Raw genomic sequence first — 15,908 nt, forward strand, 5'->3', positions numbered from 1 at the left:
ATTTTGAGAGTATTTTATTACATTTATTCAAATCGATTGCAGCAAATGGCGAATTATCTAAATCTATGAAATTGGGTGTTATTAGTTTAGTATATAAGAATAAGGGTGAAAAAAATAATCTTAAAAACTGGAGACCTATTAGTCTCCTGAATGTCGATTATAAAATTCTTGCGAGGGTTATGTCCAATAGGTTAAAACGAGTTTTGCCTTTTACTGTCTCCCCTTATCAGAGTTGTCGTGTATTGGGTGGGGACATTGCTGATAATTTAACGAATGTCAGAGATGTCATAGACCTGGTTGAAAGGGATAACTTAAGTGGATATATTTTAAAAATTGATCAAGAAAAGGCTTTTGATAGAGATGACCATAAATATATGTTTAAGGTACTAGAAAAAATTGGATTTGGTGAGATATTCATCAGCTGGATAAATATATTTTATTCTGATATTTACAGTAGGCCTAGTGTATAATGCAACGGGTTTTTAAGGTTCATCAAGCCAGGTTTTTTTGTAAGTGAATTTTCTTTCAGAATTACATGAAAAGTATGGCATGTCATATATCGTTGTTTTTTTCTTGGCCAATACTATTCAAAAATGTAGTAGATCCAAGTACAATTCAATAGAACAAAAAACATTTAGTTAATATCGAACATTTAAAAAAAACAAATGCATCAATTGCAGTGATGTCCAAAACTGTTTAAAAAAGGTAAAACATAATCATGAAGATACAAGGAAGTGCATGCCCTCATTTAAGAATATTTTTATGTGCAGGAAAACCACAGACTATAGACCAAACAAAATAAATAAATTAATCAAGTCTAAAAAACTGAAAGGACCCATTTTGGAACTACTTTCTAAAAAGTATGGAGGCCTTTCATGATCAGACACATTATTTCAATTTTAGCATATTTATTCTGAATGGTTTCACAAAAGTGTCAATTTAATGTAATTTATAAAATGTTTTAAGGAAAAATTTGTTTTAATTATTCATTTGACTTCTAAGATTTGGAAATCTGCACTATGATTGCTAATGGACAAAAATTCCATACCATATACCGGTATTTTTAAGATACATATGTATAGCTGATCAATGTAGGATTGAATTTATAACTGATACCATGAGGTACAGATACAGGATACCTCCTGTATATATTCATAAAATGAATCAATGTCAATGTTTCCTCGCAACTTCTTACGTCGTAGAATTGTCTATGCTCCAATCAAGGTGAGGATAACAAAAATTACACTCGGATTTCTTTGACCGTCATTAACCGTTTCCAATGTGTCTTGGGATCATTCTGTAAACAAATTAGAAATTGTAAAATTGGTTAGATGATTGTCTGTAAAGAGTAATGGAACCAGACAAAAAAATACATGTAAAAGAGGCACAAAATGGGTAAAACTAATAAACTTGAAACAGTATTATAAATACATAAATATTGATTAAATTTCAATATTCTTGTGAATATGACTTACCTAGCACCAAAAGTTCATGTACTCTTTAGGATTAGAACAAATAGGAATTGTTATATTCTGTATTAGTATACCTCATCCATGTATTAGTCAATTCAGTATCACGTGATTAAAAACAATCGTCATGACATCTGTATTTGCGCTACATTGATTGAAATTCCGTTATGTCACCCCCGAATCGTTATGTCGCCCTCGTTATGTCACCCTCGCGTGAGCTTCATCCGGGTAGTCTCTAGATGTAACGTACTACTGTTGATGTTTCTAGAGAGGTTCCGGGTAAAAGTGATATGGCGGCTTCAGGACGAATCGTTTACTCCAGTTTACAATACGTATCATTTATATCAGATTAACACATGATTTAAGGTAAACTTGTATTAATTGAATGTTATTGTGTATTTCTTAATCATCACTTCATCTCTGTTTCTTGTGTATAATTTGTACATGTGCGAAGACGGTCTGACAGTTGTTTAGACTACGGGGCAAGACACATGTACCTATGGTAACGGTATATTTTCCGTTACGTTAGGCCAAAAGCTTACATTACTGCTCGAGATTTTCAACATTTCAATGATAAACAAATTATTGAAATCTACGATGTAAGTACCAACCGTGTCCCCTTCCTAGTCACAGCTTGAACATATCGGAAATGTATGTACATGTACGGTAGCCTAATAGCATACCTAACGTGTAACTCTGAATACTCCCGCAAGCTCAACAAGTGCGGGAAATAATAGTAGAACTCCAAAACAATAGTTACAACATACACTGTGTGGTTTGAGTGTTTTGTTACATTTCTTTTATTTTATAATAAATGTATAATAATGTCTCCTGCTACCTAGCATTTTTTTTTTATTTTGGTGCAAACACCGATGTTATCCTGGTATGGGCAATTAAAGCAGAATATTTCAATATTTTCAATATGTTCAATTTGGATAGAAACAGTAATATTCGTATAATAAAACAATTGATGCCCCCGTTATGGAGCGACATGACGATTTGCCAACCCTCGAGTGGTCATGTCACCCTCGGTCTACGCCCTCGGGTGACATAACGACTCTCGGGTGGTTAAATCGATAGATATCATCTGTTTTGCCTGGTGTATCCAGAAACAAATGTATATACTCAAGTATCAAATCTTTCAGTTTATTGCGTTCCTTTTCTGATAGATGACATACAAAATAGTTTCTTGTCCAAGTTCGCGAGCACATCTGAGTTCCGTAACTTAACACCACAGTCTAAACCTACATCTTGTACACCACCATCTAAGTCTAATTTACAAATATCAGCTGTACTTTCACTTTGTGATGGTACAGAGGCCAAAGTAGCAATAGGTTGAGAGGTCTTGCTCTCTACTCTATCTACATATTTCTTAAGCATATTAACATGACATAACTGAGTTTTCTTGCGCCTTCCTGGAGTTTGTACAACATCATCGACCTTTTTCTCAACAACATAAGGTCCAAAATATCTAGCTTGCAAAGGCTGACTCGGTATTGGTAATAAAGCCAAAATTTTGTCACCTGGATCAAAACTTCTTGCACGGGCATCTTTATCATACCATGTTTTCATTTTGGTTTGAGTAAGGGCCAACTTTTCTTTTGCCAATTCACATGCCCTTGTCAACCTTTGCTTAAAGTTACACACATACTCTAAGAGATTCACTTTAGAATCTTAGTCAAAAATTTTGTCTTTCAAAATTTTCAAAGGACCACGTACATTGTGTCCAAACACAAGTTCAAAGTGACTGAAGCCAAGAGATTATTGTACAGATTCTCTAACGTCAAACAACAACATGTGTATACCTTCGTCCCAATCTCTTTTGTTTTCAAAACAATAAGATCTCATTATATTCCTCAATGTCTGCTGAAAACGTTCTAAAGCACCCTGAGACTCTGGATGATAAGCACTAGACTTATACTGCTTGATCTGGAGCTAGTACATGACTTGTTGAAAAATACCAGACATGAAATTCGAACCTTGGTCCGATTGGACAGCTTTTGGAAGACCAACCAATGTAAATAATTTAACCAAAGCCTTGACTATGTTAGGGGCCTTAATATTTCTGAGTAGAATGGCTTCAGGAAAGCGTGTGGTAGTACACATAATAGTTAAAAGATACTCATTCCCAGACTTAGTTTTGGGTAGAGGACCTACACAGTCTATAATGACTCTACTAAATGGTTCCTCAAATGCTGGAATGGGATGCAAAGGTGCAACAGGGGTTTTCTGATTAGGTTTCCCTACCACCTGACAAGTACATGTATGACAAGACCTACAACAATCAACCATATCCAGTTTCAACTTGGGCCAAAAGAAGTGATCTTAGATCCTGTTATAAGTCTTGGTCACACCTAAATGCCCTACCATAGGTACATCATGAGACAAACTCAGAATATCTTGCCCATACCTCGGTGGGACATCTATTTGATTGACAACCTTCCAGTCTTCCTCGGGAGACACATCAGGGGGGCGACACTTGCGCATCAACACACCTGACCGACGGAAGTAACAAACCGGGACTTTCTCAGCCTCTTCCTCACTCAAAGCCCGATTACACAGTAAGGATATTTCAGGATCTTTTTCCTGTTCTTCTATAAGCTCCTCTCTAGACAAAGATGATTTACTCATCATGTCAGATAAAGAAGTACCCTTGTTAGGAACAATCACAACAATAGGATATTACTATCAAAGTCTACAGGATTGCTCAAAAGATCACACTTGCCCCCGATATCCTCTATATCATGAGCCAAGAAAGTGTAACCTAACCCTGGACTATAATGATCCTCAACTACTGCAACATCAGAAACCTTCTTACTCATTGAACGAGTAACAGCACAAGAAGGGAAACTACCAGGAAATTCCTGTTGAATAGTCTCAGCATCACCTGTTTTATCTGGAATACTGGACACTAAGGGATCTACCCTAACTTTCTCTCCAGCCAAGTCATTGCCTAAAATGAGCGAAACGCCCTCTATGGGAAGTTCCGGTCTAACACCAATGGTGACAGGCCCAGTAACCAAGTCTGACTTTAAATAAACACAATGGAGAGGCACATTAACAAAACCTAACTCTACATCTTGAAGCAAAACACTATTACCAGATGAGGTCTCCTCAGACAAAGGCACTACGCCATCTAATATCAAAGAATGAGAAGCCCCAGTATCTCTCAAAATCTTCACAGGTTTCAAGTTGGTGATATCACTAGTAAGTGAAACAAAACCTTCAGAAATGAAGGGAGAGTACTTCTCCAAGACACTATCAGACTCTGAGCTCTTAATCTCAACAGACACTTTAGAATTTTCCACGATATCACTAAGTTTCTGCTAGGCTTTGACATAGCTAACACAGAAGGAACTGACTGTTTACGCCTTTGCTCCTTACGCTGGAGAGAATAACATTCAGACATAACATGTCCTACTTTCTTGCAGTAATTACAAACAGGACCAGAAGGAGACCCCACACCTGCCCTAAGTGTTTCAGAATCAGACTTGGTCTTATCACCTAATTTAGTTTGTCGTTAGAAGGGCCACTAAAGGTTGGGTTCCTAGGCTGACCAAATTTACTAGTACCTGTGGTACTGTTTTTGTCTTGAGAACTGATTTTAGCAAATGAGCCTTTGTGGGTGAGAGCGTAATCATCAGCCATTGTAGCTGCTTCACTAAGTGTTTCAACTTTTCTCTCATCTAAGTGAGTGTTTATGTTTGTGTGGACACAACGTTTAAACTCCTCTATCAACAATAATTGCCTCAATTTACCGTAATCCTCATCAATTTCTTTAGAATCACACCACCTATTAAATAATTGTTATTTTTCTCTGGCAAATTCTACATGAGTTTGTTCATCTCTCTTTCTCGAGTTTCGGAATTTCTAGCGGTAAGCCTCAGGAACTAACTCATAAGCTTTCAAAATAGCTTTTTTGACTACTTGGTAATTTGAAATCTCATCTACAGATAAAGAAGAATAAATGTCTCTAGCTTTACCGATCAGGACACTCTGAAGAAGCATCGCAAGCTTATCTTCAGGCCATTTCATACCATCAGCTATTTTCTCAAAATGCAGAAAATACTTGTCAACTTCTTTCTCTTGAAAAGGAGGAACTAACCTAATGTTTCTACTGACATCAAAACCTCTGTTTCCTTGTGAACCCCTAAAAGTTGGATTTCTTGAACTGTCCTGAGAAGCTAGCTCTAATTCTTTAATTCTAAGTTCTGCTTCAGCTTGAATTTTATGCTTCTCTAGCTCTAACATCTGATCTCTCTCTTTTTCTTTTAATTCTCTTTCAATTTCTTTTTCTCTCATTTCTTTCTCTTTGTCTATTTCCATTTGTCTTAGTTTCATTTCATGTTCAAGTTCCATTTGTCTAATTTGAATTTCTGAATTGACTGAATTGACTGTTTCCTCTATACTATCTAATGCAATAGATAGTCAAAATTTGTTATGGTCAACAAAATATCTTATAATTACATTCCTAATTTCAGGTTTTCTCAAATTAGTTTTGATAGTTAGGCCTAAATGTTTACCTAATAACAGTAAATCCTTCTTACTAACTTGCAAAAGAACATCCAGGGATGGCGCTTTAACAAACTGTTCTACCGGCATAGAAGTCATGTTTATCTAGCTGTTGGTTTCAAATGTAAACTCAAAGTTTGTACACAAATTTTGAAAAGGACTTCTTTCACGAACAATGGAAATTTGCCCACGAACCAATTTTATTAAAACTAAATGTTACGTGTAGCAACATTAAAGCAAACCCTTGAAATACGCTTAAAAAATTCAAAAGGTCCCAGGGGCCTGTGCTGTGGCCAAATTAATGTTGTCCAGTATAGGTGTATGACAAGGTTCCCTTTTTGATCCAAAAAGTTATCAAAATAATGTTTTATGTCATAAAACTGTATTATTTTCTGAAGAGTATAAATAATTACATATTATGATCACAAATATGTAGACAAAATGGGACAAATAAAATTTTGGCTAAATTTTAAAGATCGAAAATATCGAAATTTTGGGTATTATTTTCGGCCATGTCAATTATTAACAATGATGATTAAATTGAGAAAACAAAGAAACTAATTTCTTAATCTTATTTAATACTCATTAGTTACATTAAATTTAAATTAATGTATGATTTTATTACCTATATATTGTAGAATAATCAAAATATTGAATCACAATAACAAAGTATTTCGGAATATTTAGGGCATTATCATTCACTTTTCAAGCTAGATGATGATTGCAACTGCATTCTCAGAAATATTATTTTTATTTACAGCTGAAAGGCATATAAAGTAAAATAATAACAAAATCTAGAAAAAAAATGGGTGGGAGTAGATAATTATGTAAGAGAATTAAGTTTTTACCAATTTTCACACATCCCGTATATTAGTGCATATATGTATAATGTTGTCGTTTTTCAAAATATTGTGCTTTCAAAGTGTTGGCAATGGCATCAAATCACACCATTACAAGTTTTTGTTTAAAAAACAAAGACAAATTGATATATGATTTTTTATTCGTTCAAAAATGTATTAATTTTACTATATAAGTATTTCTTAGCAGTTTAATATTTAGATTGTTCATTTGTTTCATTTGTGTTCAATCAACTGAAGTTTGATTTCGAGTTTTTATTTTAATTTTCTTTAGAATTTTCATGAATTCTATAAAAGTTAAGATTTTTTTTTTCAGTTAAAAAAATAACAGCATCTTTTATGGTTAATGAAACAGTCAAAAGTTTTTGAGGTCCACAGTTTTATTTTTCATAATTAGCTTTGTGTATCGTAAACATATACTATCAATCAAAATGGGATAACGTTTATCATTTCAGGTAAAAAAAATGATTTTATAAGAAATTTGGTTATCACAACATGAATTATACATGTCAGGGGGATCCAAATAAATAAATTTATACGTGACACAAAGCTAAGTAACATAAAGTGTATGCAATACACTGCATTTAAATGATTTCCAGTTTGATCAGACACTCTCAATGCCTGTTTGACTGTTTCTCCATTATCTCTGTATGATTAATACCATATCCGCCAATTAAGATGTTTAGAGATGTTTTTGTCCATACGGATTACTTTACAATTACTTATAAAACTCATATAATTCTAAACTCAAAGTCAATTTATATAGTATTGAATAAAACGGTTTCATCGCCACACACTCTTTACCACGGGGATATACACCATGTTCATGTACTGTGATCGAAGCCTTTCTTTTGTGTCTATTACTCAGTAAAGCTGTTTAATTTTCTAATTATATAATAATACTAACATGGAATTCAAATATGATTATTGACAATAAAGATAAATCAAGTTTTGATGATCTACTTACAGGTAATGTCTATTTTCATTATTAAAACTGCTACATTCAGTTAGTTATTTGCAAGATTAAAGAAGTATTTGCCATTAATGTATCTAAATCTGAAATGATACATCAATGAGTTTCCCGAAAAAAATAAACTTAAAATCTAAAACGATATGTTAAAGTGATGAGATTTACATTTTTTAGCATGAATCAACATAAATGTTAATCAGAAGTGTTAGCCCTGCAAATAATTGAACTACTGTAGGTTTGTAACATGACCCGTGTAACCTGGTAACTCTTCCCTCTCAAACCACACAGTTACAGAATCCCATTTTAATCACTCTCTTCACTGTAAATATGCACTATAATTACAAAATAAATCATTAGAACAAGACATATTAGTGAAGCTAACACCGTTAGATTATTGATAAATGATCCAAAATTAGCATATTATTAACATTATGTAACGTTACTAAAAATAGACCATGGTATATTATAACCTTTAAACGACAAATTTACCGGTCCACAATTTTTCTGAAATTTTCATAATATTTACTTCAGGTAATGAGCCAACTTTTTAGAAAATATTTTTGGTGCACTCAAACTGGAAGTGGGTGAATCACCATTGTTAATAATTGACATGGCCGAAAATAACACCCAAAATTTCGATATTTTCTGTCTTAAAATGTAGCCAAAATTTTATTTGTCCCATTTTGCCTACATATTTGTGATCATTATATGTAATTATTTATACTCTTCAGAAAATAATACAGTTTTATGACATAAAACATTATTTTTATACCATTTTGGATCAAAAAGGGAACCCTGTCATACACCTCTACTGGGCAACATTAATTTGGCCATAGCACAGGCCCCTGGGACCTTTTGAATTTTTTAACGTATTTCAAGGGTTTGCATTTATATTGCTACATATTACATTTAATTTCAATAAAATTGGTTCGTGGGCAAAATTCCATTGTTCGTGAAAGAGGTCCTTTCTTAATTAATTTTTCAAAGTTAGATTTCACAAATTAAATATCGATCCCGGACGAGCCCCCAAATTCCTGTTACATGAACGAACAACAGAAATGAGAAACCAGCAGCTAAATTCAAAACACAATTTAATTATATATACAATATTATACAGAGATGGTTTACAATATCTAAAGTAAATGGTGGTGGTACAAGAGTAATACGATGATTTAAAGTGTTACTTATCTGTATGCGAATGTCCTGGTATAGTGCTTTATCCTTCCAGGTTTCAAATTAACAATAATCACAAATCCACAAGGAAATTGAATGTCCACCGATGATTTGTAAAGTTCCAGGCAATATGAATAAATCCACACAAAGTGTTGTAATAATCCTAAGATAAAGTCACAATAGCTCTCCCAATAGAATCTAATATGTCACTGTACAATTCTTGATATGTTTTATTACAGGTCTCATTACAGTTCTGATTAGCCTTGGACAGCTCGAGTATATATAGCTAAACCCTAGTTCAAGAATATTGGAGAACCTTCTACTTCTAGAAATATCTAACTAAAAACAGTAAACAAATAAACACACAGAACTTTCTGGAAATAGGTCATTCTAGATCTCTACTTATAATCAACATGTTTACAAACATATTTGTTTATACATGATAATATTCTAGAAAGTTCTATAACCTAAAATAATTATATGAACATTATAGGATGTATCAATAATAAAGCTATAGGAGTTATCTCCCTTATCTCATAACTACATGTATTTAGTGTCATACATAACATATTTAAAAGGTTCATTTAAGGGCCTTTCCAAGGTTATTCACCAAGAATGGGTGGGAGGCACCAACATGGAAATATAGGAATTTGGCTTTCTATTGCGAGTATCACAAAAAATAGGTAGTTACCCAGATCACTCATCAAATTTTAATAAGACCCTCATTCCCCCTCACACATTTAGTTAATTTCGTTAAGCAAATGTAACTTTTTTACTTACCCTTAAATATCTATATATTGCACTAACGCCTTATCATAATCTGCTAGTAAATCATCTACTTCATAGGCATCATCTTCACCATCATACTTGATCTCATAAACTGCACCTGAATCAGGAATTCCCAAAACATGATAAATAGTTAATATTGAATTCATAATTTATTGATTGAAATTTGATGACCATGCAACATCAGTGGCCATATGTAGATGAAATCATGGGTGCATATTGACGGTGGTTTTTGGAGTGATTATCTATAAAATAACAACTTATCTCAGGTATATATGTAGCATACACCCTGCCAGAAACGTAAATATATTTTAAATTGGATTTTTAGACAAACTTTTAAATCGAAAATGTTTTTGTAAATATTGTTGTATCTCTTACCATGTAATTCATCCTTGCCTGATACTACAATCAAAACATTGCCCCTAAACAATTCCGTCTTGCCACAGTCCTTGTCCACAATCCACTGATGTCTGATTCTCCTACCTTCAAACTTTACTTTTCTTTGGGATCTAGTGCTTGCTCTTGTCTTACAACTGCAATACAAATAACACATATAATCGCTGTGTTTCTGTAATTACAAACAGAAATAAAGAAAAGTTTATAAAGGAATGATATTATGTATATAGTGGTGCCTTCTTTTGAGGGCACTATGGGTCAAGATTGTTGGACCATAGTGCCACACATGGGTGTCAAACTTTCAATCAAGACATCGAGGGGTAGTGGTGTTAGATGTTGAATACCTTTACTTCTAAAAGACAGGGAGATAAAGTTTATAATGCAACACAGATTTATGGGAATAAAACCAAACCAAACCAAATATCTCAAATTACTGGTCTTTCATTTGTTTTCTATGGTTTGATATATACTGCTAGTACAACAACTTTTCAATCTTACATGTTTCCTATGCTCAACACTGTTTCTGAAGCACTGCATGGAGAACTGTCATCAGTATTTGTAGGGCTGTTTTGGGCAGCTTGCTTATACTTCCTTTTCGTCACAGCTGGAGTTGACTTCTTAGCTGATATGCTACTGTAAGTATAAGGTGGTAGAAAACATAAGAAACATAATGTTAATATTTAGAAAATAACTTCACAACAAATGTACATTTCGCAGGATGCAATACTACTGTGAAACATTATTTAGAATACAATTGGAGATATTCAATGTTGGAGTAATAACATGGTAATTACATTTAAGTACAATCTGATTAAAATACAGATCTTTACTCTACACTACATTACACTATGTAAGTAGGAAGTACTCTAATATAGTGTATCCTGAAGAGGTGTGATTTTATCAGATTGTCTTTGGATTGTTTTGGGATATCAATATCGACTTTTTATTCTTTGATGGCACTGTTACTTACCCAAACACCAGGCTCTCGAATTCCAGGTGGTTTTCCCTGTCTATGTGACGCCAGCTCTGATAACAGAGCATTCAAATAAAAAGATTTCAATTTTGGAAGCATGCAGTTTTTCAAGAAATCAGCATCCTTGTAGATACGTTGGATGAATAACTGATATGGATTGAGAGTCCACACAACAAAGATCATGAGATTTTTACGAGGCCTTGGCACTGGTAGTAATAAATATGGTTTTCTTTTAATTTTAAAATACCATCAACAGTTTTTAGACAAAAGTTTGAGCTGGTTTTAGAAGCCTGATATAGATTGATTGGCTTGGAGTGCAGAAGATGTTTTATCTCAATCAATCCACTTTCTCCAGATTCCAAATTCACCACTCTATCCGGGCTGGCTGCCAGAAATCTGCACTGTTGATCTATTATCAACCCAGAAGACTCCACAGACGTTACTTTCTCATTTTTCTCGGCCACGTTTAATTTGTATTCCTCAATAGTTGTTCTTTCCTGCAATAATCCATTTCTGGTATCTCTGTTGCCTTTGAATTTGGAATATAAAAGATTTTGGATCAGCTTGGTAACAGGCAGTTTAGGATTACGGCGAATGATTAGTCCAAAATTTGATGCAGTCAGTCGTTTCTTTCTTTCAGTATGCCAAATATCTGATGCAGCTTGAGTTTTGGTATTGGTTGCAATTTTCTTCATCTGGTCATCTGTCAAATTGATGTGTAGTGCTAGGTAATCTGTCTTCTGTTCATCTAACTTCGAGGTAGTTATGTCTGGTGCTACATCCTTAGCCTCAGGACCATAAGATTTCCGTGCTTTTTTGGAATTGGAGCATTTGAGATTGTTCATTTTCCTTTTCCATCTGTTTTTGATTGTTTGTGCTTTTGATTTGTACTTGATACAGTTGGCAAGAGATGTTTCTCTTCTTTGGTACATGCGGTTGAAGAAAAATCCAGCTTTGGTTGATGTTGTCAATTCCCAGACAGATGGTGAACATTTGGCTCGCAACCCTCCTGCATAGCATCTGCCATGCCATGAGCCTCTGCTACACAAATTGTACATCTTCCCTCCGTCAAATTTGCAGCGAATACTCATCCAGTTTTCTGCCAAATTTGTTGTATCGTTGCCAATGAGACGATCTGCCTTTTCTGCTATTCTAGAAAGAAGCTGAGATACATCTTGGATAATGTATTGTTCCACATTACTGTAGTTGATGCCAGTGTCCAATCTTGTTTCTTCTAGTGAAGTTTCGGAGGAACCTTCTGTCCAGAACTGATACTGCTCAGAAAATATATCTGTATCTTGTGTGGAAATATCTGAACCATGTCTATCATGAGTGTCTGTAGACGATGAAGCTGATGAAGCCTTACATAAATTGGAGCAGTTGGAATGAAGGCCGAAAACATGAAAAACTGAATTTTTGATGTCATGACGTAGTTTTTGTATGGCTGTGATACGTGATACTTGACCTTGTTTCAACTCAGTAGACCTCATTTTAACGGCACACCTAACTGCAGAAACTAGACGTTTGCGAGTGGCTTTGGTAAGGTGATGTTTTCCCTTGTATAAATTATTATCAGACACCAACTTCTCTAAATTACTTCTGTAACACTTACAAGTATGATTTGAGCACTCTTCTTTTTAACATCTCGGCCCCAACCTTCTACTTCATCTCTAATTTTGGCAAATACAGAGCTATCCCCATCTCCAACAATTCTCATGTAGCGCACACCATGCACAGATTCAGCTTCCTTAAAACCTTGAACAATTATGTCGGCTTCTATTGACTGACTGTCTTCAGACCAGTTTTTATAACAGGTATGTGGTTAAGGATTTGTTTGGTGGACTTGTGAAGTACTACAGATAATACAGTATTTATTTCGGACACCCAAATATAGCAACTTGCCAGTCTCTTTGCCAATGATTATCGCTACTCCGCCCATTGCATTGTAGGAATGCTTGTGTGTCCTTTTACTCCATCCCCCGTCGGTTATGACACTAATGGCAGGTACACCCTGGTGATAAGACCCTCTCTCAATTGCCAGTTTTCTTTCCTCCTTGCCTGCTTCTAGCATTTTCTGTTGTAACGCCTGGAGCGAGCAGTTTCCGATTTCCTGTTCAATAGCCATAAAACTATTTGAGGATAAACCGGGGGAATTCATGGTTGACAACATTTCATTTAAGTGTGAGGGACCATTCCCAATAGCTATGCTTCTCCAAACTGCACTCACATTAATGTCAAATGCATGACGTTGGAAATTACTACCTGTACTGGGTAGTTTCAGACTTGTAGTAAACTGAAACATCTTTGTACACCCTTTACACTGTGCACGTATGATAGACGCAAGTTCTAAATTTGTAATGTCGTTGGACATCAGAATTGGTGACTGACCGTTACAGGATAACTGTATAGCTTTTGGACATTGGCATACATGCGAGGTATTTCAGATATATGCATTAGTAATTACTCCAAATATACAACTCTGTATCCTTGAGGACTTAATTCATGGAGAAAGGTTTACCTTATTTTCAGAATAAGTCGTTTTCCATTTTGAATAATTCTGGACACATACACAGAGTTCTGTTATTTGCATTTGTGTAAAAACTGCTTTGCTAGTTTTACTTTCGTGATTGTTAATGAAATTATACCAGGTTTATGTGATTTTTAGCAAAGATTCGGGAACGTTTTTTCTTTGCTGCAATTTTCTTCACTAGTATTCAATAAAACAATAATGGCAATACTTCCAGTACCCACGTGTCATTTACGTACCTCCATACATTGAATTTCTCCAAGTGAACTTTTAATTCATATAATTTTCAAGTATAAGAACCTACATACTATGTTAAATACTGAAGAAATGAAGTTCAGCAGAATGAAATAAAAAATAAATACAATGTATTTCGAAAAGTTTTAAAATTGATGTCCGACACACAAACTGTCATGTCGATGTCTATGTCGACATGGCATACTTTTACAGGTATTCTGTTAGAATACTGTTTATGATCGCTACCAAAAGTATCAATTATATCATGAAGAGAGTCAAACAAAATATTGACATATGCATTTACCTGTTTCTTTTTTTTTATTTCTTGTGGTCTTAAATCTTTTCATTCACTTCACGTGAAGTCTCTGATTGACATAAAACCGGAAGTTACTACAACAAAATACACCTTCATTAAACACTCGGGTATTGAACTGTTACAGGTTTGATATAATTCAAATATAGGTTTTGTAGTTTATACAACCTATTTAACTTATGAAAATTTTCAATATTTGAGATTACCTATAAAATTCAAACACTACTTTGGCGCGTATGAATATATCATACAACGCTACTTTCGGTTTGGAATCGGTTGCACTACATATCCATCAACGAATATATTGCCAAAGCACGATCAATTGTTTTGGTAAGTTCTTTGTAATAAGCGAAAGTTATATATAGTTATTGGAGCCCGTTTTGGAGATATACGATGTAAGATTATGATATATTGTGTTATTAATTGACCGGTATATCACGAAAGCATGAAAACAATATGGCCGCCTCCATTACGAAGAACACATGGAAGAACATACACAAACTCCGTCCTTATTACTGCTTTACTATGTTATTCCCCTTCCGGTTGCCCTCCCTGTGGAAGCATATAATTCATTTTTGTCAGAAAAAACCATTTCTTATTTATGATAAACATACTGTATTTTTTGTTTACTAGGGTCTGTATTTCTACAGTGCCTTCATTAAAAATAGTGACTTGTCATACTAAAGCACAATTTTTGCGTTCTGCTAATAATGGGGAAATAATCAACTCAACTGCATAAATATTGTATGAGAATTTTATTGTAAAATGATATGTGCTTAAGAAGAAAAACGGAAATTAATGTCTGGCTACTTTCATGTGAACTTTTACATTAGATGGAACCTTAAATAAAGTACATGTTTACATAACTATTCTAAGCTTTAAATGCAATTAAAACAAAATTACTTACTGATTCGCTGTCGATCTTTCAAGAGACTTCAAGAACACATGTAAACATTTGTGGTCGTCGATATAACGCCATTCCGGAAGTGAGTGCTCCGAAGAAAATAGCAAATACACAAATTCATATCTAATTGTTTAAAAGAATAGTTTGCATAAAATGTTTTTGTTTCTTAAGTTAAATAGGAACAAAAACAAAATATTACAGATATATTTCTCATGAGTGCGAAATAAACTAATTGTTTATCACATTATTTTCTGCGTAGTAATATTTGTTTGTGGTTTCCGGCAGAAAGTGGTGAAGATGAAACCGAAAGTACTTCAAGCAGAAGTTTACGTCCCAAGAAGTCAACTGTTGAACAGGAGATTTAAGTGAAGCGTATTTCTGTTTTGTAAATAGGTTGTATTAACTTATGTGATGTTCGTGACGATTGTATGTTCAGTTTGTTGGTAGTCAAGGTTTTTGTTTGGACTTTGACAGTATATTTGTTTTCAAATATGGCGACGATGTTTTTCAAGTGTCGTGTACATACTTTGTAATGAATATAGGTAAACAAAGGGGCACATGCACTCGCATATTATCTGAAAAACACACAATGCCATTTTGTTCGAATTATTCTGACCTGTATCATGAGTTTGGTATTTTTTCGCTTATTTCATTTTTTCAATGCTATTTTTGTGGCATATTTTTATCTAGCATTTATCTCATAGACTTAGAATGATGGTGAACAATGCTTCAATACATTGTTTAATATCTATTTGACGATATTTCAGCCTGCAGCGTATCAGAGTTACCAGGTT

The 15,908-nt window shown here is 34.2% G+C and overlaps 1 pseudogene; it reads right to left on the reverse strand.

Annotated features, from left to right (window-relative positions):
- Window positions 1-1,240: 1,240 nt before the first annotated feature.
- LOC138330737 (uncharacterized) lies at window positions 1,241-13,438 on the reverse strand (annotated as a pseudogene).
- Window positions 13,439-15,908: the final 2,470 nt, after the last annotated feature.

The sequence above is a fragment of the Argopecten irradians genome, chromosome 9 (genome assembly GCF_041381155.1).
Source record: "Argopecten irradians isolate NY chromosome 9, Ai_NY, whole genome shotgun sequence".
Classification (NCBI taxonomy): Eukaryota; Metazoa; Mollusca; class Bivalvia; order Pectinida; family Pectinidae; genus Argopecten; species Argopecten irradians.